This window comes from Cervus elaphus, chromosome X (assembly GCF_910594005.1).
Source record: "Cervus elaphus chromosome X, mCerEla1.1, whole genome shotgun sequence".
In the NCBI taxonomy this organism is placed as follows: domain Eukaryota; kingdom Metazoa; phylum Chordata; class Mammalia; order Artiodactyla; family Cervidae; genus Cervus; species Cervus elaphus.
Window position 1 is genome coordinate 47,628,790 of NC_057848.1, and position 24,806 is coordinate 47,653,595.

At 36.5% G+C, this 24,806-nt stretch overlaps 1 protein-coding gene across 2 annotated transcripts in view; it reads right to left on the reverse strand.

Moving 5' to 3' along the window:
* Positions 1-24,806, reverse strand: part of TENM1 (teneurin transmembrane protein 1) — an 882,499-nt gene that overhangs the window by 203,905 nt on the left and 653,788 nt on the right. The window lies entirely within an intron of this gene.

A 24,806-nucleotide genomic window follows, 5' to 3' on the forward strand; every position in this document is an offset into this window, starting at 1 on the left:
TCCAAGTGAGTTTTATTACTATCTGGGTCCATATATTCACTAATTCATTCACAAGTATTCTTTGAGGGTCAAGGTATCATAGAAAGAGTAATGGACTTGGAAAAAGAATTCTTCTGCATAAAATCTGTGTACAGTTAGGCAAACAGTAACATGTTTTCTTAATCTCTGCTTGTGTAACTACACAATGGAAGTAATATTTATACACTACAGGGCCATTGGACAGTTTGAGATATACCTTGGAAGTAGAACCAATATGAATTCCTTAAGAGTGGATATAGGAAATGAAGGAAAAGGAAAACATACAAGTATTGGCATAAACAAAGGGGTGGATAATGCTGCCACTAACAAAATGGGAAAAGATGAAAGATCAAACAAATTAACTTTGAGATGACATAGAGATAGCCAAATGAAAATATCAGTTAAGCAGTAAGATATATGAATTTGATAGGACCAAGCAATAGATGTGAAACTGGCAACCATTGGCAAATAGGTGGTATTTAGCATCTACGCTTGAGACATCATGATATCCTCTAAAGAATGAGTTCTTTGGAGTTCCATTATTTAAAGATAAAATAGAAAAAGAGGGGCCATCAAAGCAGACTGGGAAGGAGAGGATAGTGAGTGATAGGAGGAAATTCAGTAGATTGTGGTATGGTAGTCACTAACTCATGTCCAATTCTTGCAACTCCATGGACTGTAGCCCACCAGGCTTCTGTGTCCATGGGGTTTCCCAGGCAAGAATACTGGAGTGGATTGCCAGTTCCTTCTTCAGTGGATCTTCCCGACTCAGAGATTGAATTCACATCCCCTGCACTGCAGGTGGGTTCGAAGCAGCTAAAGCCAAAAGAGGACAATATTTTAAGAAAAAGGGGGTAGTTATGATGGGGATAGAGTAAGGGGATAAAGTAGGTAATTAAGTAGTTAACCCCACTAGGGGATTGTAAGTAAAGAAAAAAGTATGGGAGACCCTATTAATTTAACTCCATAAAGTTAATGATCACTCAAGAAAGTAGGTTTGCTAAACCACAAAACCAACCAGGCTTGCTTAACAATAAAACAATGCAACAGAAGCATGTGACATGCCCCCAAATAATAAAATAATGGTGGCATGAGACCCACATCCTGTCTAGTGAGTTCAGTAAGTTAATGATTTCTAGGACATGCTCCTCTGCATGCACTAAAAACAAAAATATATGGAAAAAGGTGACATTTACTAAAACTTGAGATGATTTACCATTTTTAGCATATGTTACTGCCTTTTTGCTCATTTCCATAGCACCATGATAGTCCTGGCTTGACTAGGTAGGGACAAGAATACTCCCTCACCAAACATTGAGGAGAAACTGATGATGGAAGTGTGATGTCTATTCAAGAATGAGGAAGAAGGTAGTCTTCCCCCTCCATTTTTCTTTTGACTATAAAACTGTGGCCCACTAAGTTTTCAGGGTGAGGCATCCTCTTGCTCACCTACTTGCAAGTCTCACAAGGGTCCTAGACTAATAAATTACTCCTTAGATATCACATTGCCTCTCACTGAATTCTTTCTGAGCTGAAACATAAAGAACTGGAGCTCCTTGGAGTGCCCAAAATGCCACCTAGAGGTTTCAGCTACATGTAAAATAGTGCTTAGAGGTCAATGGGCAGAGAAGTACCCATTAGATTTACCAATATGGAAATTGTTGGCAACTTTAGGAAGAGCTGCATTAATAAAGTAGTAGTTGTAAAGCCAGGTTGGACTGGGTGGAAGAGTGAATAGAAAACTGTGTGTGGGATCACCAGATTGTGAGAAAATTCCAGGACCGAGAAAATACCAAAAAAAGGGGGACTTATCCTAAAAAATAGTAGCTCAAGTAGGTTAATCTTGAATTAGTGCCAACATTGTATATCTTGATTCTGCATCTCTGATTGATAATCTGAATTTTAAAATTTAGTTCTTGTAGTGAACTTGATATTGTAATTATATTCCCCTTAATGGCTTCCCTCAAGACACTAAAAGCTGAAATGAAAGGGCCTTTCTAAGATTAGGGAGCTAAATAGGTCAAAGGCAATCAAACCAGAGCTGACTGAAGCAATTAGAGGCAAACATTTTGCATACATTGCTTTATACAACTATAAATTTTAGACACAGAGGAGTATCATTATTCTGATGATTTCCTGAAAAGTAGTAGGACTGGATGAACAGCATCAGCAAAATGGCAGACAGACTAGGCTATCCTTAAACCACCTCAACATAAACCTTTAGAAATGTTGAATATAACAATTTTTAAAATTGCCTGTCTTAGCTCACGAGAAAGAGAAATTCTCAAATGCCAGATGCAAAGAAGATGCTAACATACAAACATGTAAGCATGTAAGTCAACCCTCTGGCAGCCTAGAGGGGTTATTATATCCAGTAATGACTAGGGGCTTGGGTATCTGTCTCCACAAAGGGAAAAGAGATGAGGTCTTTGGCCCATTTAAGATAGGGAGTTGCAGCAGAAACTTCTGCAGAAAGCAAGGACAACCCTTGAAAAACTGCAACCTCAATGAGATGGGGATTAATAAACTATCCACTAGCCTAGAGAGGTGGCAAGAAAGCATTGACTATATAATAATAATAATTATAAAACTGGGGGATTAGAAAACAATAGTGAAATAAAATATTACCTTATCGTATTAGGTGCAATGGAATCCCCTGTGTGCAATATTTCTAAAGCCTTGTATTCTTCATGAGTTAGGTAAGAGATACTTTGTCAAGTATGCATATAAAAGTGGAAAAGTGAAACTCTGTTTCTAGTGATTGTGACCTAAGTAATTTTTACAATTCTCTTCTGATAAGAACTAGAAAATCTAGACAAAATATATTTTAAATTTTGTTGAATATTACTAGAATTCACAAAAGAGTAAAGAGTTACTGGGCCAACTTCCAGGAGAAAATGATAACCCAGAGAGGTGTCTGATATTTATAGATGTTTCTCTTCTAGAAATGTCTGTCAGTTCTGGTGGATGCAGCAGGAAGGCTCAAAGGTTGATCAGAGCTTTTGTCAATCTTATGGGTACAGAAAAATACTTGACTAGACAATGGCTAAAAAATTTCCAACACTGAAGCCAAATATATCAAGCCAAATATTGAAGCAAAAGTAAAGGAACAAATAAGAGAAAAAGACAAATTCACAATTATAGTCAGAGACTTTTATGATTCCCTTTCTCATTAACTGACAGAACAAGCAGATAACTCAGAAAGAATATGTAATATTTGAGAATATGACTAACAAATTTGATCTAGTTGATAATACAGAATACTGCATTAAATTACTACAACATACACAGAAATTTCAAGTACACAGAGAGCATTTACAAATATTGACCATAGGCTGGGTTGTAAAGCAAGTCTCAATGTATTTCCAAGTACTGAAATTATATATAACATGTTTTCTCCCTACTATGGAATTAAACTTGAAATCAGTAACAAAAGATAATCATAAAATCCACATAATTTAGAAATTAAGAAATAGTCTTCTGAATGAACTATAGAACACAGAAGAAATCACCATGGATGAACTATAGAACACAGAAGAAATCACCATGGAAATAAGGAAATATTTTGAAATGAATGAAACGTCCTCAGTGGAGGACAGAGGAATCTGGCGTGCTGCTGTCCATGGGGTCACAAAGAATTGGAAATGATTTAGCAACTGAACAACAACAACAAATATGTAAAAACTTGTGTAATATAACTCAGTCCATATGTATAGGAAAATTTATAAGATAGAAAGGAGAGCCAGATGAAAAACAATGACCCAAGCATCCAGTTCAAAGAAATTAGATAAAGAAGAGCAAAGGAAACTCCAAGAGGGTATAATGAAGAAGATAACAATTTTAAAAGCTAAAATTATTTAAATAGGAATAAATATGTGATAGAAAGAATCAACAAAGCCAATATGTGATGATTTGAATAAACTAATAAAATTGATAAACTCCTGATGGGGCTCACGAAGAAAAAAATACAGAAGGCCCAAATAACTAATATTGGGAATGAAAAAGATGACATTGTTACAGATTGTTCAGACATAAAACATCATAAAAAGATAGCACAAATAACTTTTTGTCAATACATTTAAAACTCAGTGGAATGGACAAATTCCCAGAAAAATCCAGCTTAAAATAATGCACACAAGGGAAAAAAAAGGAAACTTAGTATTTTCTATAAAAACCTTAATAAACAATGAAAAATATCCCCCACAAAAATTACAGTCTCAGATAACTTAATTTGTAAATATACCAAAATTCTAAGGAAGAAAAATTGCCAATCTTGAACAAACTTTTCCAAAGAATAGGAAAAAAGAAGACACTTCATAGTGTGTTTATGAGGCCAACATACCTTGATGTAAAATTCTGACGATGATATTATAAGAAAAAATACAGGCTAATCTCACTCATAAGTGTGGATGTAAAAACTCTAAACAAAACATTAACACATCAAAACTAGTATTACATTACTGGAAATCATATAATTAAACATTTGTATTCATTCTAGAAAAGCAAGATTGTTTTAAACTTTGAAAATCAATAATTGCAATTCATCATATATATAGAGTAAAAGATGAAACTCATATGATCATCTTCACAGATACATAATGAGTATTTGATAAAACACTGAGCATTCGTTCATGATAAAAACAGCAAACTAAGACTAAAAGCAACTTTAACCAATAAAGATAAGCTACAAAAACCCCACAGCAAAAACATTATTTAATTGTGAGATGTTGAAATCTTTTCTTCTATTATTGACACTGAGCAAAGATGCCTATGATCATCATTTCTATACAACATAATTCTTGAGGTTCTAGCCAGTGCAATAATGTAAGAAAAGGAAAAAAAAAGTATAAAAATTGAAAAGGAACAAACAACTATTATTCAAGGATAGTATGATTGTGCATATACAAACTACAAAAAGAATCTGTAGAGATGAATTAGTAGAATTAATATGCTTAATAATTTTAACACAATATTTGTAAGACCTATACTGGAAAATTATTAAAATTTGTGAGATACATTATCAGAGAAATGCAAATCAAAACCACAATGAGGTACCATTACATGCCAGTCAGGATGGCTGCTATCCAAAAGTCTACAAGCAATAAATGCTGGAGAGGGTGTGGAGAAAAGGGAACCCTCTTACACTGTTGGTGGGAATGCAAACTAGTACAGCCTCTATGGAGAACAGTGTGGACATTTCTTAAAAAACTGGAAATAGAACTGCCATATGACCCAGCAATCCCACTGCTGGGCATACACACCAAGGAAACCAGATCTGAAAGAGACACGTGCACCCCAATGTTCATCGCAGCACTGTTTATAATAGCCAGGACATGGAAGCAACCTAGATGCCCATCAGCAGATGAATGGATAAGGAAGCTGTGGTACATATACACCATGGAATATTACTCAGCCGTTAAAAATAATTCATTTGAATCAGTTCTAATGAGATGGATGAAACTGGAGCCCATTATACAGAGTGAAGTAAGCCAGAAAGATAAAGACCAATACAGTATACTAACACATATATATGGAATTTAGAAAGATGGTAATGATAACCCTATATGCAAAACAGAAAAAGAGACACAGATGTACAGAACAGACTTTTGGACTCTGTGGGAGAAGGTGAGGGTGGGATGTTTCGAGAGATCACCATTGAAACATGTATATTATCTATGGTGAAACAGATCACCAGCCCAGGTTGGATGCATGAGACAAGTGCTCGGGCCTGGTGCACTGGGAAGACCCAGAGGGATCGGGTAGAGAGGGAGGTGGGAGGGGGGATCGGGATGGGGAATACATGTAAATCCACGGCTGATTCATGTCAATGTATGGCAAAAACCACTACAATATTGTAAAGTAATTAGCCTCCAACTAATAAAAATAAATGGAAAAAATAAATAAATAAAATGAAGAGGACACTTAAAAAAAATTTGTGAGATAAACTAGAGGAAAAACTGGATAAATGGAAAGCTATAACATGTTCATGAACTGAAAAACTCAAAACTAAAGATGCCAATTTCCCCCCAAATCGCCTGTAGATTCAATACAACCCCAATCAACATCTCAGCAGTTGTATGTGTGTGTTTGTATGTTTTTGTGTATATTGATCAGTCAAAGAAAGGAGCAGAATAAGGTGAAAAGACCTACTCTAGCTGCTAGGAAGACATTATAAAGCTATGTTAAATTAGACAGTGGGCATTGGTACAATGGCAAATAGACCAATCAGAGTCAATAGAGTCCTAAAATAGATCCATACATATAAGGATACTTGATTTATGGTAAAGGTGGTACCGTAGGCAAATGAGAAATGACTACTGTTTTAAATGGTTTTGGGAAACTGAATATCCTTTAATAAAAATTTCATCTCTACTGAATCCTATATACAAAATCAATTCCAGATAAAATGTACTAAAAATAAATTGACAGAGCTTCTAGAACACAACATAAAAAACAATTTCATGATCTTTAGAGTACAAAAAATTTTTAAATTGTACACAAAATGCTGACCATAAAGATAAAAGATAAAATTGGACAATATCAAAATTAAGAACTTCTTTTAATCAAAAGATAGAGTAAAAACATGCTGTCAGTGGTAGAATATTTTCTACCACAGGTGTTTCCTATCTGGATAATTAACAGAGTTGTACACCTAGGACTCTTGTCCTTTTCTGTATGTATATTATGTTTTAACGAAATGTTAAGAAGTTAAAGATAATATGCAAAAGAACAGAATATATAATTTCCTAACCAGAAATAGAGGAATAAGAATGAAGATAACCTAGGTAATCAGAGCAAAGGCAGAAAAAGGGTAAAAGTCAATGAAAAAATAAATGATGTAAATAGGAGACACAGAATAAGATTATAGGATATAAATCCAAACATGTCAGTAATCCTAGTAAATAAAAACACATTGAAGTTGCAGTTTAAAAGAGCGAGACTCTGGAACTGAGTGAAACAGAAAACCTACTTTTGTTCTTTCTGTTAATAAGAGGTGTGCTGAAACATACTAAGACAGAAAAGTTATCAAGAAGGGAAAAAAGCATTGTTGTAAAGTACCAAGAAAATTGTGGTAGCTACAATATCATCAGATGAAATAGATTTCAAGGTGTAAAGATCACTATGGATAGAGTCATTATATAATGATAAAAGGATTAATTCACCAGGAAGAGGTAACAATTGTGATCCTATAAGAAAATATAGCTTCAATATATATAAAGCAAACCTTGACATACTTGTAATAAGACAAATTGAAAATTTAACCACCAGGAATAAAAAGATAAAAAATTAATGAGGATGTAGAAAAGTTGAATAGCACAATTAACAACTTTAATATAATGAACATGTGTAGAACCCCAAAGCTATGACCATAAATACACATTCTTTTCAAGAACACACAGAACACCCAGAAAACAGACAATTATTAGTTTACAAAGGAAAGCTCAACAAATGGCAAATATTCTACACCATATAGATCATGCTGCTTCAGCAAAATGCACTAAAATTAGAAATCAGTGAACAAAAAGCAAAAGCAAAAATGCAGAAAAGTGCTCCTTAAAAATATACTTTAATTCATGAATCACATAAAAATTACATTGGAAATTAGGAACTGGGTAACAATGAAAATACTATTTATAAAAACCTGTGGGATGCAGCTTAGACAGTAACTTAGAGGAAATTTATATCTTTTCATACATTCAGTAGAAAAGAACAATTGAAAATTAATGAACAAAGCATCCAACTCAAGGAGTAAGAAAAGAGATTACATATAAGTAGAAGGGAGGAAACAATAATAGTAAGAGTTAAAAGTTAATGAAGGGAGAAACAAAGAAATAATAGAGAAGATGAACAAAACCAAAATTTGTATCTTTGATATGAATAATAGAGAAAGCTTTGACAAAATAGAATAAGAAAAAAAGAAAGGAAATGAAAGAAATAAATATTAAAGTTTAAAATATAAAAGTAAATGAGAAAGTACTATAAAGAATTTTATGACAGTAACTTTGAAATCTTAGATGAAGTAGATGATTTTTCAAGAAAAAAATGGATTTGAGAAGAAACTGAAAGCCTGGATAGATCTTAAAGACATTGAAAATGGCCCAGATGATTTTACAGGTGTGTTTAGCCAAACTTCTAAGAGACAGGTAATCTCTATTTTAAGTCACACCAGAGAACATGAAAAGAGAGAAGACTTCTTGAACTACTTTATGAGACTACCATAATCTGGTTCCAAAGTAAGGTGAGAAAAGAAGAAAGGACTTTTTTGTAGCCTCATCTCACTTATAAACATGGATGCAAAAATCTTTAATAAAAGATCTGGAAATCAAACCAGATATACACAAATATAAGAAATTACAACAAAGCAGGCATGAATGCTAGCATGGTTTAACTTTTGAAAATCTATTAATATAATTCATCATTGAATTAATCCATTTCAGTTTAATCTCATTTCATAATGGATTAAAGAAAAACTATCATCTTATATACAGAAATAGTATTATATAATATTATATATTTATAATATAGTTCCTATTTATAATGTAATCTCTTAGCACAATAGGACTAGATGGGAATTTACCAAATATGATAAAGGTGATTTACCAAAACCCTAAAATAAGTGTCAAACTTAGTGATAAAATAACATAGTTCCCTTAAAGTGAGAAGTACCACAATTAACTACTGCTTCCAATTTAGTATGGTACTGGATAACTTAGCTAGCACAATAAAGCAACCAAAACATAAAATGTTTAATGCCTGTAGTAAAGTGTTAGTCGCTCAGTCGTGCCCAACTATTTGTGACCCCATGGACTGCAGCCCACCAGGCTTCTCTGTTCATGGGATTTTCCAGGCAAGGATACTGGAGTGGGTTGCCATTTCCTTCTCCAATGCCTGTAGAGGAAGACACAAAACTGAATATACAGGTAAACTATGAAAACAGGAAGAGAGGATAGCAAAGTTACTGTAAACAGGATCAACAGAAAAAAATCAGCAGCATGGCTATATATCAGGCACAGCCAACTATAAATAGAACACACAATTTTTTTTTTAAAAGATTCCATTCAGTGTAAGAGGGTTCCCTTTTCTCCACACCCTCTCCAGCATTTATTGCTTGTAGACTTTTGGATAGCAGCCATCCTGACTGGCGTGTAATGGTACCTCATTGTGGTTTTGATTTGCATTTCTCTGATAATGAGTGATGTTGAGCATCTTTTCATGTGTTTGTTAGCCATCTGTATGTCTTCTTTGGAGAAATGTCTGTTTAGTTCTTTGGCCCACTTTTTGATTGGGTCATTTATTTTTCTGGAATTGAGCTGCAGGAGTTGCTTGTATATTTTTGAGATTAATCCTTTGTCTGTTGCTTCGTTTGCTATTATTTTCTCCCATTGTGAGGGCTGTCTTTTCACCTCGCTTATAGTTTCCTTTGTTGTGCAAAAGCTTTTAAGTTTCATTAGGTCCCATTTGTTTAGTTTTGCTTTTATTTCCAATATTCTGGGAGGTGGGTCATAGAGGATCCTGCTGTGATTTATGTCAGAGAGTGTTTTGCCTATGCTCTCCTCTAGGAGTTTTATAGTTTCTGGTCTTACATTTAGATCTTTAATCCATTTTGAGTTTATTTTTGTGTATGGTGTTAGAAAGTGTTCTAGTTTCATTCTTTTACAAGTGGTTGACAAGTTTTCCCAGCACCACTTGTTAAAGATGTTGTCTTTTTTCCATTGTATATCCTTGCCTCTTTTGTCGAAGATAAGGTGTCCATAGGTACATGGATTTATCTCTGGGCTTTCTATTCTGTTCCATTGATCTATATTTCTGTCTTTGTGCCAGTACCATACTGTCTTGATGACTGTGGCTTTGTAGTAGAGTCTGAAATCAGGCAGGTTGATTCCTCCAGTTCCATTCTTCTTTCTCAAGATTACTTTGGCTATTCAAGGTTTTTTGTATTTTCATAACAAATTGTGAAATTATTTGTTCTAGTTCTGTGAAAAATACCGTTGGTAGCTTGATAGGGATTGCATTGAATCTATAGATTGTTTTGGGTAGTATAGTCATTTTGACAATATTGATTCTTCCAATCCATGAACACGGTATGTTTCTCCATCTGTTTGTGTCCTCTTTGATTTCTTCATCAGTGTTTTATAGTTTTCTATGTATAGGTCTTTTGTTTCTTTAGGTAGATATACTCCTAAGTATTTTATTCTTTTTGTTGCAATGGTGAATGGTATTGTTTCCTTAATTTCTCTTTCTGTATTCTCATTGTTAGTGTATAGGAATGCAAGGGATTTCTGTGTGTTAATTTTATATCCTGCAACTTTACTATATTCGTTGATTAGCTCTAGTAATTTTCTGGAAGAGTCTTTAGGGTTTTCTATATAGAGGATCATGTCATCTGCAAACAGCGAGAGATATACTTCTTCTTTTCCAATCTGGATTCCTTTTACTTCTTTTTCTGCTCTGATTGCTGTGGCCAAAACTTCCAAAACTATGTTGAATAGTAGTGGTGAGAGTGGGCACCCTTGTCTTCTTCCTGATTTTAGGGGAAATGCTTTCATTTTTTTCACCATCGAGGGTAATGCTTGCTGTGGGTTTGTCATATATAGCTTTTATTATCTTGAGGTATGTTCCATAACATATCTTGCAAAAAAAGGTTCAATGTTCTTTCATGCAAGAACATGAATATGTAATTACAGTCAATATTCCAATAGCCTTTTTCATAGAGCTTGAAAACCTGACCTTAAAATCCATATGAAACAGAAAAGACTAAGAACATTTCAAACTATATTCATTGATACGTGCATGTGTGTGTGTGTGTGTCCAACCCAAATGTACATCAATAGGAAGGTGGATATATAAATTTTGGTGTGTTCACATGATGCAAAAAAAAAATACAGAAGTTGAACACAGTAGAGGTAGAAAATTGATAAATCTTAAAAACATAATGATAATGGAACAAAGCAAGTTATATATATGAAATTTAAATATATGCAGACCAAGATATTTTTACAGATATATACTTATTTGGAAAGAACTTCCAGATGTTCAAGCTGGATTTAGAAAAGGCAGAGGAACCAGAAATCAAATTGCCAACATCTGTTGTATCCCAGGAAGAGCAAGAGAGTTCCAGAAAAACATCTACTTCTGCTTTATTGACTACACCAAAGCCTTTGACTGTGTGGATCACAACAAACTGTGGAAAATTCATCAAGAGATGGGGAAACCAGACAACCTGACCTGCCTCTTGAGAAATCTGTATACAGGTCAAGAAGCAACAGTTAGAACTGGATATGGAACAATGAACTGGTTCCAAATTGGGAAAGCAATATGTCAAGGCTATATATAGTCACCCTGCTTGTTTAACTTATATTCAGAGTACATTATGCGAAATGCCAGGCTGGATGAAGCACAAGCTGGAAACAAGATTGCTGGGAGAAATATCAGTTACCTCAGATATGCAGATGACACCACCCTTATGGCAGAAAGCAAACAGGAATTAAAGAGCCTCTTGATGAAAGTAAAAGAGGAGAGTGAAAAAGCTGGCTTAAAACACAACATTCAGAAAACTAAGATCATGGCATCTGGTCCCATCATTTCATGGCAAATAGATGAGGAAGCAATGGAAACAGTGACAGACTTTATTTTCTTGGGCTCCAAAATCACTGCAGATGGTGACTGCAGCCATGAAATTAAAAGATGCTTGCTCCTTGGAAGAAAAGCTATGACCAACCTAGACAGCATATTGAAAAGCAGAGACATCACTTTGCCAACAAAGGTCCGTCTAGTCAAAGCTATGGTTTTTCCAGTAGTCATGTATGGATGTGAGAATTGGACCATAAAGTAGGCTGAGCACTGAAGAATTGATGCTTTTGAACTGTGGTGCTGGAGAAGACTGTTGAGAGTCCCTTGGACTGCAAGGAGATTCAACCAGTCCATCCTAAAGGAAATCAGTCCTGAATATTCACTGGAAGGACTGATGCTGAAGTTGAAACTCCAATACTTTGGCCACCTGATGTGAAGAACCAACTCATTTGGAAAGACCCTGATGCTGGGAAAGACTGAAGGCGGGAGGAGAGGGGATGACAGAGGATGAGATGGTTGGATGGTATCACCAACTCAATGGAGATAAGTGTGAATAAACTCCGGGAGTTGGTGATGGACAGGGAGGCCTGGCGTGCTGCAGTCCATGGGGTCACAAAGAGTCGGACACAACTAAGTGACTGAACTGAACTGAAAATGTTATCAACAATAAAAAAAAGAAATGACTGTCTTTAGGAACCACTCTGTTGAATGAGTAAGTGGTTTTTCTTGTTGTCATTTAGGCACTCTGTCATGTCCAACTCTTTTGCAACCCCATGGACTGCAGCCCACCAGACTCCTCTGTCTGTGGGATTTCCCGGGCAAGAATACTGGCATGGGTTGCCATTTCCTTCTCCAGGAGATCTTTCCAACACAGGGATTGAACCTGTGTTTCCTACATTGGCAGGTAGATTCTTTACCACTGAGCCACCAGGGAAGTCCACGTAAATAAGTGGAGATGTGACTTAACCTCAGCACTTAATCCCTCTCCCCAGAGACATATGCCACAACTCTTAATCTGATTGACAGTTTCAGCTCCACAAGGATCCAGGTGAGAAGCAATATTCGTTTGATGAAGGAAATCCTCTAAGAAATAAATCACTACACATGGAGAAGCAGGTTTCCAACATGAAGCATTCCTCACTTTGAACTGTATCCACACTCTTGCAATTGCATCCATTTCCAAATGGAGTTTCTGGACTGATTCTAAGATGTTTTCAATCCCAATCTTTTAGGATCAGCAGTGCTGTGGGTGTGGGGGAAGGACTAACAGAAAACAGATGCTGACGACTGTATAATTTATAAACATGATAGAAATGATATTTGTTCTAATATATTTGTCTTGTGAATAGTTCTGTGTGCAATATTTTCTATCTGGTTGAAAATACATTAACATTACAGACTACAAAATATGACAAAAGAATGCTAAAACATAAACAGTCTTCTGTGCCAATGTATTGGAAAAGAACATGAAAAATATAGGCAGACACTTTAAAGTTCTATTGAGACATTTCATTTTTAATAAGCTTCTTTATGCATGTCAACAATGAACAACACTTGTATAAATTGAACTAGGTTACAGCTGGAACACCTCTTTGTTGCATGCTGACAAAGAACTATTTGATTAAACAGTAAATCCTTCACAGCCTACCTCAGAACCGTTTCTCTCAGATTTACTTTGTAGACAAAAATTCTTAGTAAATTCTGTTATTCTTGGCACTTTGGCTGTGCCCAATGTTAAACAATAATAACATTGGATACTCTGAAATATTAAGTCTGGGTATCAGTTGCATGTGTGCTAAGTAGCTTCAGTCATGTCCAACTCTTTGCAACCCCATGGACTGAAGCCTGCCAGGCTCCTCTGTCCATGGGCTTCTCTAGGCAAGAATACTGGAGTGGAGTGCCATTTCCTCCTTCAGGGGGTCTTCCCCACCAGGGATCGAGCCCACCTCTCTTTTGTCTCCTGCACTGGCCGGTGGATTCTTTACCACTAGCACCACCTTGGAAGCCCTGGGTATCAGGTTCCAAAATACACATGTAAGTAATATTTTCAATAATATCATATGGCATTCTAAACAAGCAAAGGACACCTTTTATGTAAAAATTCATGAAAAATAAGAAAGTATTACATGTCCACTTGTTCAGCATCCAGTAGAATCAGTAAAAGATCAAAGGAAAGCAGACTGGGAGCCTAAGGAAAATAAAGAATTCAGGATGAAAGAACCTGAATAGATAGAGACCTTCTCTTTGATAGACTATAATACAAATTTTATTGGGGAAACTATGAAGATTTTCTCATTGTTTTTTTGTGATTGAATATGGGAAATAAGAGTAAGGGAAAAAGTAAGTTGATTTGATAAGTGTGAGCATTGCCCAAGTCAAGCAGGTTAAGAACTGGAAAAGTTATTAGAGTGTATACCCAGCTGTTCACTAAAATCAAGCAATGAATCAACCAAAAATAGTAGCATCATTGACTCAATGGACATGACTTTGAGCAAATTCCAGAAGATAATTAAGGACAGGGAAATCTGGCGCATGGTAGTCCATGCAGTTGCAAAGAGTCAGACACGACTTAGAGACTAAACAACAACAAGAATAGTGGGTGTACTTGGTATTGTTTTTCAGCTCCTTGAATACTTCAGTGGTAGACATTCTACTTGAAAGTGGAATAACTGTTAACTTTGTAGCACACATGCTCAGGACACATGCAGGTATACACACACACACGCATATACACATACACTCTGAGTCCTTGTTTCTCTGAAAAGCAGTTGGGAAAATATTAGTTGATAACATATCTATTAGTTGATAACACATTTATTGCACAGAGCTAAATTCAATATCACCTCCATGCGATCTTTATAGTACTTTGCTATGACAAAGGTTTGGTTTTAATAAAAGTTGGAGAGGGTGTGGAAAAAAGGGAACCCTCTTGTATTGTTGGTGGGAAAGCAAATTGATACAGCCACTATGGAGAACAGTATGGAGATTCCTTTAAAAACTAGGACTAAAGATACCATATGACCCAGCATATACCCTTGGGAAACCATAATTGAAAAAGACACATGTACCCAATGTTCACTGCAGCACTATGTACAATGGCTAGGCATGGAAGCAACCTAGATATCCATTGATAGATGAATGGACAAAGAAGTTGTGCCATATATGCACATGGAATACTGCACAGCTATAAAAAGGAACACATTTGTGTCAGTTCTAATAAACTGGATGAAGCTAGAGCCTATTATACAGAGTGAAATAAGTCAGAAAGAGAAAGACAAATAGTGTATACTAACGCATATATATGGAATCTAGAAAGATGGTCCTGATGATTCTATTTGCAGGACAGCAAAGGAGATGCAGACATAAAGAATAGACTTGTGGTCAGAGCTCAGGAGGGACAGGGTGGGATGACTTGAGAGAGATTGAAACATATACAGTACCATATGTAAAATAGATATCCAATGGGAATTTGCTGTATGATGCAGGGAACTCAAAGCTGGTGCTCTGTGATTACCTAGAGGGGTGGGAGAGAGGTTTAAGAGGAAGGGGACATGTGTATAATATGGCTGATTCATGTTGATGTATGGCGGAAATCATCACAATATTGTAAAGTAATTATCATACAATTATAAATAAAATTAAATTTAAAGAATATTTGGTTTTACTGTGGGCTATATATCACATTTCTGGGTTTGAGGTGTGACAGTATATCTCTCAGTTTTACACAGAAAACCTATGACGTAAGCATAACACTTGTCTTTTGGCCCCAGCATCACAATGGGCTTCAACATATTTTAATAACTTAACACCATCTTACATTTGAACAGCAATTTGATTGAAGAGACCACAAAATGATACAACATGCCAGCTAGCTCTTTCTGTACACAGAAGCAGCAGTAACAACAGCAGCAACAACGACAACACACTCCAGCCTATAAAACTCTTGAGATGAGTCTCAAATTCTTGGATAAGAACTAAATGTGAAAGAATCTAGTGTTGAAGATCAAGAGTGGAACTGACTTTCAGCTTAATGCTTCCTGGATTATGCTTATCACGTGGCTTTGGATTTCCTTTATAAACTGGTGAAAAGTTCTTTGGCAAATCTGAAAAACCTGACAAGACAGAAAAATCATGCCTGGCTTACAATTTTTGAATTCAATAAAATACTCAACTGGCTTTTTTTTTTCAATATCTAGAATATTTCCTTTGGAATAAATCCTGTTTGCTTTTAGGCCAAATGAAATATTCTCCCATAACTCGAGATTGTATATTGCTTAGCTCAGTGATCAGCGGCTGGAAACACTGAGGTTGAGGTGAGTCTCTACTCATTCTTGGCTACAGATACAAAACTGTCTCAGTCCTTTGATTACAAACCCAACACACTTGTCTATCCAATAATATCCTCAGTTAGCAAAGAATGCTGAAATCTAGACACTTGACGCACAAATGCTTTTCACTTAACCGAACAGGGTAAAACCATCACCCTTAAGAAGAAAATATTAATGCTGGAAACTCCCAATGTATGATTTGTGATTTGTAGTAGGCTCTGTGCTCTGTCATACATTGATATGAATCAGCCATGGATTTACATGTATTCCCAATCCCGATCCCCCCTCCCATCTCCCTCTCCACCCGATTCCTCTGGGTCTTCCCAGTGCACCAGGCCCGAGCACTTGTCTCATGCATCCCACCTGGGCTGGTGATCTGTTTCACCATAGATAGTATACATGCTGTTCTTTTGAAATATCCCACCCTCACATTCTCCCACAAAGTTCAAAAGTCTGTTCTGTATTTCTGTGTCTCTTTTTCTGTTTTGCATATAGGGTTATCGTTATCACCTTTCTAAATTCCATATATATGTGTTAGTATGCTGTAATGTTCTTTATCTTTCTGGCTTACTTCACTCTGTATAATGGGCTCCAGCTTCATCCATCTCATTAGGACTGGTTCAAATGAATTCTTTTTAATGGCTGAGTAATATTCCATGGTGTATATGTACCACAGCTTCCTTATCCATTCACCTGCTGATGGGCATCTAGGTTGCTTCCATGTCCTGGCTATTATAAACAGTGCTGCGATGAACATTGGGGTGCACGTGTCTCTTTCAGATCTGGTTTCCTCAGTGTGTATGCCCAGAAGTGGGATTGCTGGGTCATATGGCAGTTCTATTTCCAGTTTTTTGAGAAATCTCCACACTGTTTTCCATAGTGGCTGTACTAGTTTGCATTCCCACCAACAGTGTAAGAGGGTTCCCTTTTCTCCACACCCTCTCCAGCATTTATTGCTTGTAGACTTTTGGATAGCAGCCATCCTGACTGGCGTGTAATGGTACCTCATTGTGGTTTTGATTTGCATTTCTCTAATAATGAGTGATGTTGAGCATCTTTTCATGTGTTTGTTAGCCATCTGTATGTCTTCTTTGGAGAAATGTCTGTTTAGTTCTTTGGCCCATTTTTTGATTGGGTCATTTATTTTTCTGGAATTGAGCTGCAGGAGTTGCTTGTATATTTTTAGGTTTAATCCTTTGTCTGTTTCTTCATTTGCTATTATTTTCTCCCAATCTGAGGGCTGTCTTTTCACCTTGCTTATAGTTTCCTTTGTAGTGCAAAAGCTTTTAAGTTTCATTAGGTCCCATTTGTTTAGTTTTGCTTTTATTTCCAATATTCTGGGAGGTGGGTCATAGAGGATCTTGCTGTGATTTATGTCAGAGAGTGTTTTGCCTATGTTCTCCTCTAGGAGTTTTATAGTTTCTGGTCTTACATTTAGATCTTTAATCCATTTTGAGTTTATTTTTGTGTATGGTGTTAGAAAGTGTTCTAGTTTCATTCTTTTGCAAGTGGTTGACCAGTTTTCCCAGCACCACTTGTTAAAGAGGTTGTCTTTTTTCCATTGTATATCCTTGCCTCCTTTGTCAAAGATAAGGTGTCCATAGGTTCGTGGATTTATCTCTGGGCTTTCTATTCTGTTCCATTGATCTATATTTCTGTCTTTGTGCCAGTACCATACTGTCTTGATGACTGTGGCTTTGTAGTAGAGTCTGAAGTCAGGCAGGTTGATTCCTCCAGTTCCATTCTTCTTTTTCAAGATTACTTTGGCTATTCGAGGTTTTTTGTATTTCCATACAAATTGTGAAATTCTTTGGTCTGGTTCTGTGAAAAATACCGTTGGTAGCTTGATAGGGATTGCATTGAATCTATAGACTGCTTTGGGTAGAATAGCCATTTTGACAATATTGATTCTTCCAATCCATGAACACGGTATGTTTCTCCATCTGTTTGTGTCCTCTTTGATTTCTTTCATCAGTGTTTTATAGTTTTCTATGTATAGGTCCTTTGTTTCTTTAGGTAGATATACTCCTAAGTATTTTATTCTTTTTGTTGCAATGGTGAATGGTATTGTTTCCTTAATTTCTCTTTCTGTGTTTTCATTGTTAGTATATAGGAATGCAAGGGATTTCTGTGTGTTAATTTTATATCCTGCAACTTTACTATATTCATTGATTAGCTCTAGTAATTTTCTGGTAGAGTCTTTAGGGTTTTCTATATAGAGGATCATGTCATCTGCAAACAGTGAGAGTTTTACTTCTTCTTTTCATATCTGGATTCCTTTTACTTCTTTTTCTGCTCTGATTGCTGTGGCCAGAACTTCCAACACTATGTTGAATAGTAGTGGTGAGAGTGGGCACCCTTGTCTTGTTCCTGATTTCAGGGGAAATGCCTTCAATTTTTCACCATTGAGGGTGATGCTTGCTGTGGGTTTGTCATATATAGCTTTTATTATGTTGAGGTATGTTCCTTCTATTCCTGCTTTTTGGAGAGTTTTAATCATAAATGAGTGTTGAATTTTGTCAAAGGCTTTCTCTGCATCTATTGAGATAATCATATGGTTTTTATCTTTCAATTTGTTAATGTGATGTATTACATTGATTGATTTGCAGATATTAAAGAATCCTTGCATTCCTGGGATAAAGCCCACTTGGTCAATGGTGTATGATTTTTTTAATATGTTGTTGGATTCTGTTTGCTAGAATTTTGTTAAGGATTTTTGCATCTATGTTCATCAGTGATATTGGCCTGTAGTTTTCTTTTTTTGTGGCATCTTTGTCTGGTTTTGGAATTAGGGTGATGGTGGCCTCATAGAATGAGTTTGGAAGCTTACCTTCATCTGCAATTTTCTGGAAGAGTTTGAGTAAGATAGGTGTTAGCTCCTCTCTAAATTTTTGGTAGAATTCAGCTGTGAAGCCATCTGGTCCTGGGCTTTTGTTTGCTGGAAGATTTTTGATGACAGTTTCGATTTCCTTGCTTGTGATGGGTCTGTTAAGATCTTCTATTTCTTCCTGGTTCAGTTTTGGAAAGTTATACTTTTCTAAGAATTTGTCCATTTCATCCAAGTTGTCCATTTTATTGGCATAGAGCTGCTGGTAGTAGTCTCTTATGATCCTTTGTATTTCAGTGTTGTCTGTTGTGATCTCTCCATTTTCTTTTCTAATTTTGTTAATTTGGTTTTTCTCTCTTTGTTTCTTAATGAGTCTTGCTAATTGTTTGTCAATTTTGTTTATTTTTTCAAAAAACCAGCTTTTAGCTTTGTTGATTTTTGCTATGGTCTCTTTAGTTTCTTTTGCATTTATTTCTGCCCTGATTTTTAAGATTTCTTTCCTTCTGCTAACTCTGGGGTTCTTCATTTCTTCCTTCTCTAATTGCTTTAGGTGTAGAGTTAGGTTATTTATTTGGTTTTTTTCTTGTTTCTTGATGTAAGCCTGTAATGCTATGAACCTTCCCCTTAGCACTGCTTTTACAGTGTCCCATAGGTTTTGGGTTGTTGTGTTTTCATTTTCATTCATTTCTATACATATTTTGATTTCTTTTTTGATTTCTTCTATGATTTGTTGGTTATTCAGAAGTGTGTTATTTAGCCTCCATATGTTTGAAGTTTTAACAATTTTTTTCCTGTAATTGAGATCTAATCTTACTGCACTGTGGTCAGAAAAGATGACTGGAATGATTTCAATTTTTTTGAATTTTCCAAGACCAGATTTATGGCCCAGGATGTGATCTATTCTGGAGAATGTTCCGTGTGCACTTGAGAAAAAGGTGAAGTTGATTGTTTTGGGGTGAAATGTCCTATAGATATCAATTAGGTCTAGCTGGTCCATTGTGTCATTTAAGGTTTGTGTTTCCTTGTTAATTTTCTGTTTAGTTGATCTATCCATAGTTGTGAGTGGGGTATTAAAGTCTCCCACTATTATTGTGTTACTATTAATTTCCTCTTTCATACTCGTTAGCGTTTGCCGTACATATTGCGGTGCTCCTATGTTGGGTGCATATATATTTATAATTGTTATATCTTCTTCTTTGATTGATCCTTTGATCATTATGTAGTGTCCTTCTTTGTCTCTTTTCACATCCTTTATTTGAAAGTCTATTTTATCTGATATGAGTATTGCGACTCCTGCTTTCTTTTGGTCTCCGTTTGCATGAAATATTTTTTTCCAGCCCTTCACCTTTAGTCTGTATGTGTCTCTTGTTTTGAGGTGGGTCTCTTGTAGACAGCATATATAGGGGTCTTGTTTTTGTATCCATTCAGCCAATCTTTGTCTTTTGGTTGGGGCATTCAACCCATTTACATTTAAGGTAATTATTGATAGGTGTGGTCCCGTTGCCATTTACTTTGTTGTTTTGGGTTCATGTTCATACAACCTTTCTGTATTTCCTGTCTAGAGAAGATCCTTTAGCATTTGTTGAAGAGCTGGTTTGGTGGTGCTGAATTCTCTCAGCTTTTGCTTATCTGTAAAGCTTTTGAATTCTCCTTCATATCTGAATGAGATCCTTGCTGGATACAGTAATCTAGGTTGTAGGTTATTCTCTTTCATTACTTTCAGTACGTCCTGCCATTCCCTTCTGGCCTGGAGGGTTTCTATTGATAGATCAGCTGTTATCCTTATGGGAATCCCTTTGTGTGTTATTTGTTGTTTTTCCCTTGCTGCTTTTAGTATTTGTTCTTTGTGTTTGATCTTTGTTAATTTGATTAATATGTGTCTTGGGGTGTTTCGCCTTGGGTTTATCCTGTTTGGGACTCTCTGGGTTTCTTGGATTTGGGTGGCTATTTCCTTCCCCATTTTAGGGAAGTTTTCAGCTATTATCTCCTCGAGTATTTTCTCATGTCCTTTCTTTTTGTCTTCTTCTTCTGGAACTCCTATGATTCGAATGTTGGGGCGTTTCACAGTGTCCCAGAGGTCCCTGAGGTTGTCCTCATTTCTTTTGATCCTTTTTTCTTTTTTCCTCTCTGCTTCATTTATTTCCACCATTTTATCTTCTACCTCACTTATCCTATCTTCTGCCTCCGTTATTCTACTCTTGGTTCCCTCCAAAGTGTTTTTGATCTCATTCATTGCATTATTCATTTTTAATTGACTCTTTTTTATTTCTTCTAGGTCTTTATTAAACAGTTCTTGAATCTTTTCAATCTTTGTTTCCAGGCTATTTATCTGTAACTCCATTTTGTTTTCAAGATTTTGGATCATTTTTATTATCATTATTCTAAATTCTTTTTCAGGTAGATTCCCTATCTCCTCCTCTTTTGTTTGACTTGGTGGGCATTTTTCATGTTCCTTTACCTGTTGGGTATTTCTTTGCCTTTTCATCTTGTTTAGATTGCTGTATCTGGAGTGGGCTTTCTGTATTCTGGAGGTCTGTGGTTCCTTTTTATTGTGGAGGATTAACCCAGTGGGTGGGGTTAGACGATTGGCTTGTCAAGATTTCCTGGTTAGGGGAGCTTGCGTCAGTGTTCTGGTGCGTGGAACTTGATTTCTTCTCTTTGGAGAGCAATGGAGTGCCCAGTAATGAGTTTTGAGATGGGTCTATGTGTTAGGTGTGTCCTTGGGCAGCCTGTATGTTGATGTTCAGGGCTATGTTCCTGCGTTGCTGGAGAATTTGCGTGGTATGTCTTGCTCTAAAGCTTATTGGCTCTTGGGTGGTGGTTGGTTTCACTGTAGGTATGGAGGCTTTTGGACGGTCACTTATTACTTAAAGTTCCATGTAGTCAGGAGTTTTCTGGTGTTCTCAGGTTTTGGGCTTAAGTCTCCTGCCTCTGGATTTCAGTTTTATTCTTCCTGTAGTCTCAGGACTTCTCCAACTATACAGCCCTGATAAGAAAACTTCTAGGTTAATGGCTAAAAGATTCTCCCCCGTTAGGGACACCCAGAGAGGTTCACAGAGTTACATGAAGAAGAGGAGAGGGAGGAGGGAGATAGAGATGAACAGGAGGAGAAAAAGGGGGACTCAAGAGGAGAGAGACAGATCTACGCAGCTGTCTGTTCCCAGAGTGTTCTCCGTAGCCCAGTCACCTACAAGGATTCACAGAATTGGATTGGGAAGAGAAGGGGAAAGGAGGAAATAGAGGTGTTCTGAGGTAGAAAACAGAGAGTCAAGATTGGGAGAGAATAATCTTCGGTTTAAAAATAGGGCTTCTCTTCTTTTTTTTTTTTTTGTAAGGTTATAGTGTATTGAAAATGAAAATTAAGGAGTAGTAGAGGAGTACTAGAGGACTTTAAAAGAAATAAGAGAAAAAGAAAAATAGAAAATAGAAGAGAAAAAGGAAAGAAAAAAAAGAAAAAAAAAAAAGAAAGAAAAAGAAAAAAAAAAAAAGAAAAAAAAAATTTTTTTTTTCCCCCTAATTAAAAAATCGTAAAAGTCTCCTTTCGAAGACAATGGGCTGCTTTTCTGGGCGCCTGACGACCTCAGCTAGTGATCCGAAGTTGTTTTGCGAAGTTTGCTCTGCGTTCAGTTATTCTTTTGATGAATTTGTAGGAGAGAAAGTGGTCTCCCCGTCCTACTCCTCCGCCATCTTGGCTCCTCCTCCGGCTCTGTGCTCTGAACTGATTATTCAGCTATGGAAAAGTTTGTATTGGTCTATCCACAGCTCTGTGCTGTGACAGATTCTCTTATCATCATTTCCACCGATGTGCAGTCTGTGATCTCCCAAAAGGGCAAGCCAAAGACATCACAATATTAAAAGTATCAAGGTATCAAACTTATGTTCTTGGCCTCAATAAAACATGCTCTCACTTATTAAACTACAAACAACTACTACTGGGGCAATTATTATTACATCCTGGCTCAGAGTGGCTACTTGAGACATTTATTTGTAAATTAGAAAACTGCTTTTTATGTATGTCTGCTAAGTCGCTTCAGTTGTGTCTGACTCTTTGCAACCTGATGGACCATAGCCCACCAGGCTCTTCTGTCCATGGGATTTCCCAGGCAAGAATACTGGAGTGGGTTGCCATGTCCTCCTCCAAGGGATTGTCCTAACCCAGGGATCAAACCCTCATCTCTTATGTCTCCTGCAGTGGGAGGCAGGTTCTTTACCACTAGTGCCACGTGGGAAGCCCCATTCCTTATATATAAAGCTTAGCATTCCTTTTGGCATGAATGGACATACTGTTAAAATTGTGCTAAGGAGAACTTTCTCTTCCTTCTGACTGATATTACATCTCTTCTTCCTTCTTAAAAAAATGTTGACATTACCTCTTTTCTCCCCCAAATGAATTTCATTAGTCCCCTTGATGGACACCTAAAACTCTTGCTTGGGGTTTTTCTGAGGCAATAAGCCTCCCAAGTGAGCGCGGAAAGGTCTGTGTCCCCTGATCTCTATAGACGATGCACTGAGAGATCTTCAGGCACATCCAAGCCCTCAAACACATCTGATAGCATACTTCAGTGGTAAAGCCAAAGCCGTTGGCTGAAAGGATATTTCATGCAGATGGGAAAATTTACTTGGAATGAAAGAGAGCTTATATAGTCATTTTTATCCCATTCAACACTGTTGCTAAGGGTTCTTGCGATTTAGAAAATGAAGTCTAATTGGAGTTCACAGGAGAGACACTGCCAGAGGTCGTCAGGCAATCTCTGAAACTGATAGGCTCTCCCTGCATCCTTAATGCGGAAGGTGTGTTCAAGGCATTACAGAGGCACTGCTTTCTGTCAAAGACCTGGGGAAGGGCTGCATACATATTTACAAAGCTGCCGTCATTGCCCAGCAGACCATGCACCTACAGTTTATTTTTACCCCTGTAAATAAATATGACAAGGAGAGACAAAATGTAAAGAATCCAGAGTCAACAAAATCCTCTGCACGACGAAGACAAAGGCATATAAATGTCCTTATATATCATTTAAATGCACAACTTAGTGCCAATACGTTTAGTCTTTATAATTTTACTCTATGGAAATCACTAAAGTGGTTAAAAGACTGTCTGGTTATTAGTGTCTTCTGAACTCTAAGGACATATTTTATGTTTCCTTAAAGCTGCCATATTCACTGTTCTAAGAATTAACAATGGAATTATTATATAAAGAATTTGACTTCGTATCTATCCCTGTCCCATAATATCAGCATTCCAGAGAGGTTGTACTGTACTGTGGGAAAGTTATGGGTAGGAAGTATATTAACCTGGCTATATTTACACAAAGTTAAAGTCCTTGACTTACTTTCAATTCCACAGATATCATGTTACATATTTCTCCCTGACATCATCACCTTAAACTCAAAATATTTCTAACCTACCTTTTAATTTCTACTTATAACACAGTTTTTTCACCCCAATTTCATTATGTTTGTTAATATCATGTTAATGTTCCTGGTTTCTAAAACTAGGAACCTTGGCATCATGTTTTCATATTCTTCTCCCCTTCTGCTCATATCTAGCCAGGTCTTTCAATTCTTTTGTTTTCATTTCCACTTCTAGTTCTCTCTCTGAGAGCCAGCATAGCATAGTAGTTAACAGTCAGGACTCTGAAGCCTGAATTCGTGGGCTGGAATACTAGTTTAGCTATAGATTAACTATGTGACCTTCGGCAAGTCACTAAATCTATAATATGGGTTGTTGTATAATAATCTATAATATGGGTTTCCCACCTATAATATGGGTTGTTGTAAGGATCAAATGAATAAATATATGTAAAGTGCTTATACTAGGGCTGGGTGGACAATAAATGCTGTGTGTTAGCTATTATGATGATCTCTGCTAATCAGGGCCTCCATCATCTTTTTCATCTTGAGTCTTACAAAAACCTCCTTATTGGTTTCTCAAATGTTCTATTCTCTCTTTAAACATGCCACAACCAACTACAAGCTAGAATAATAGGGTGTTAGGACCTGGGAGAGCTAGAAAATTCATCAAGTTCAACTCCTTACTTTGATATCCAAACCTCCTACCT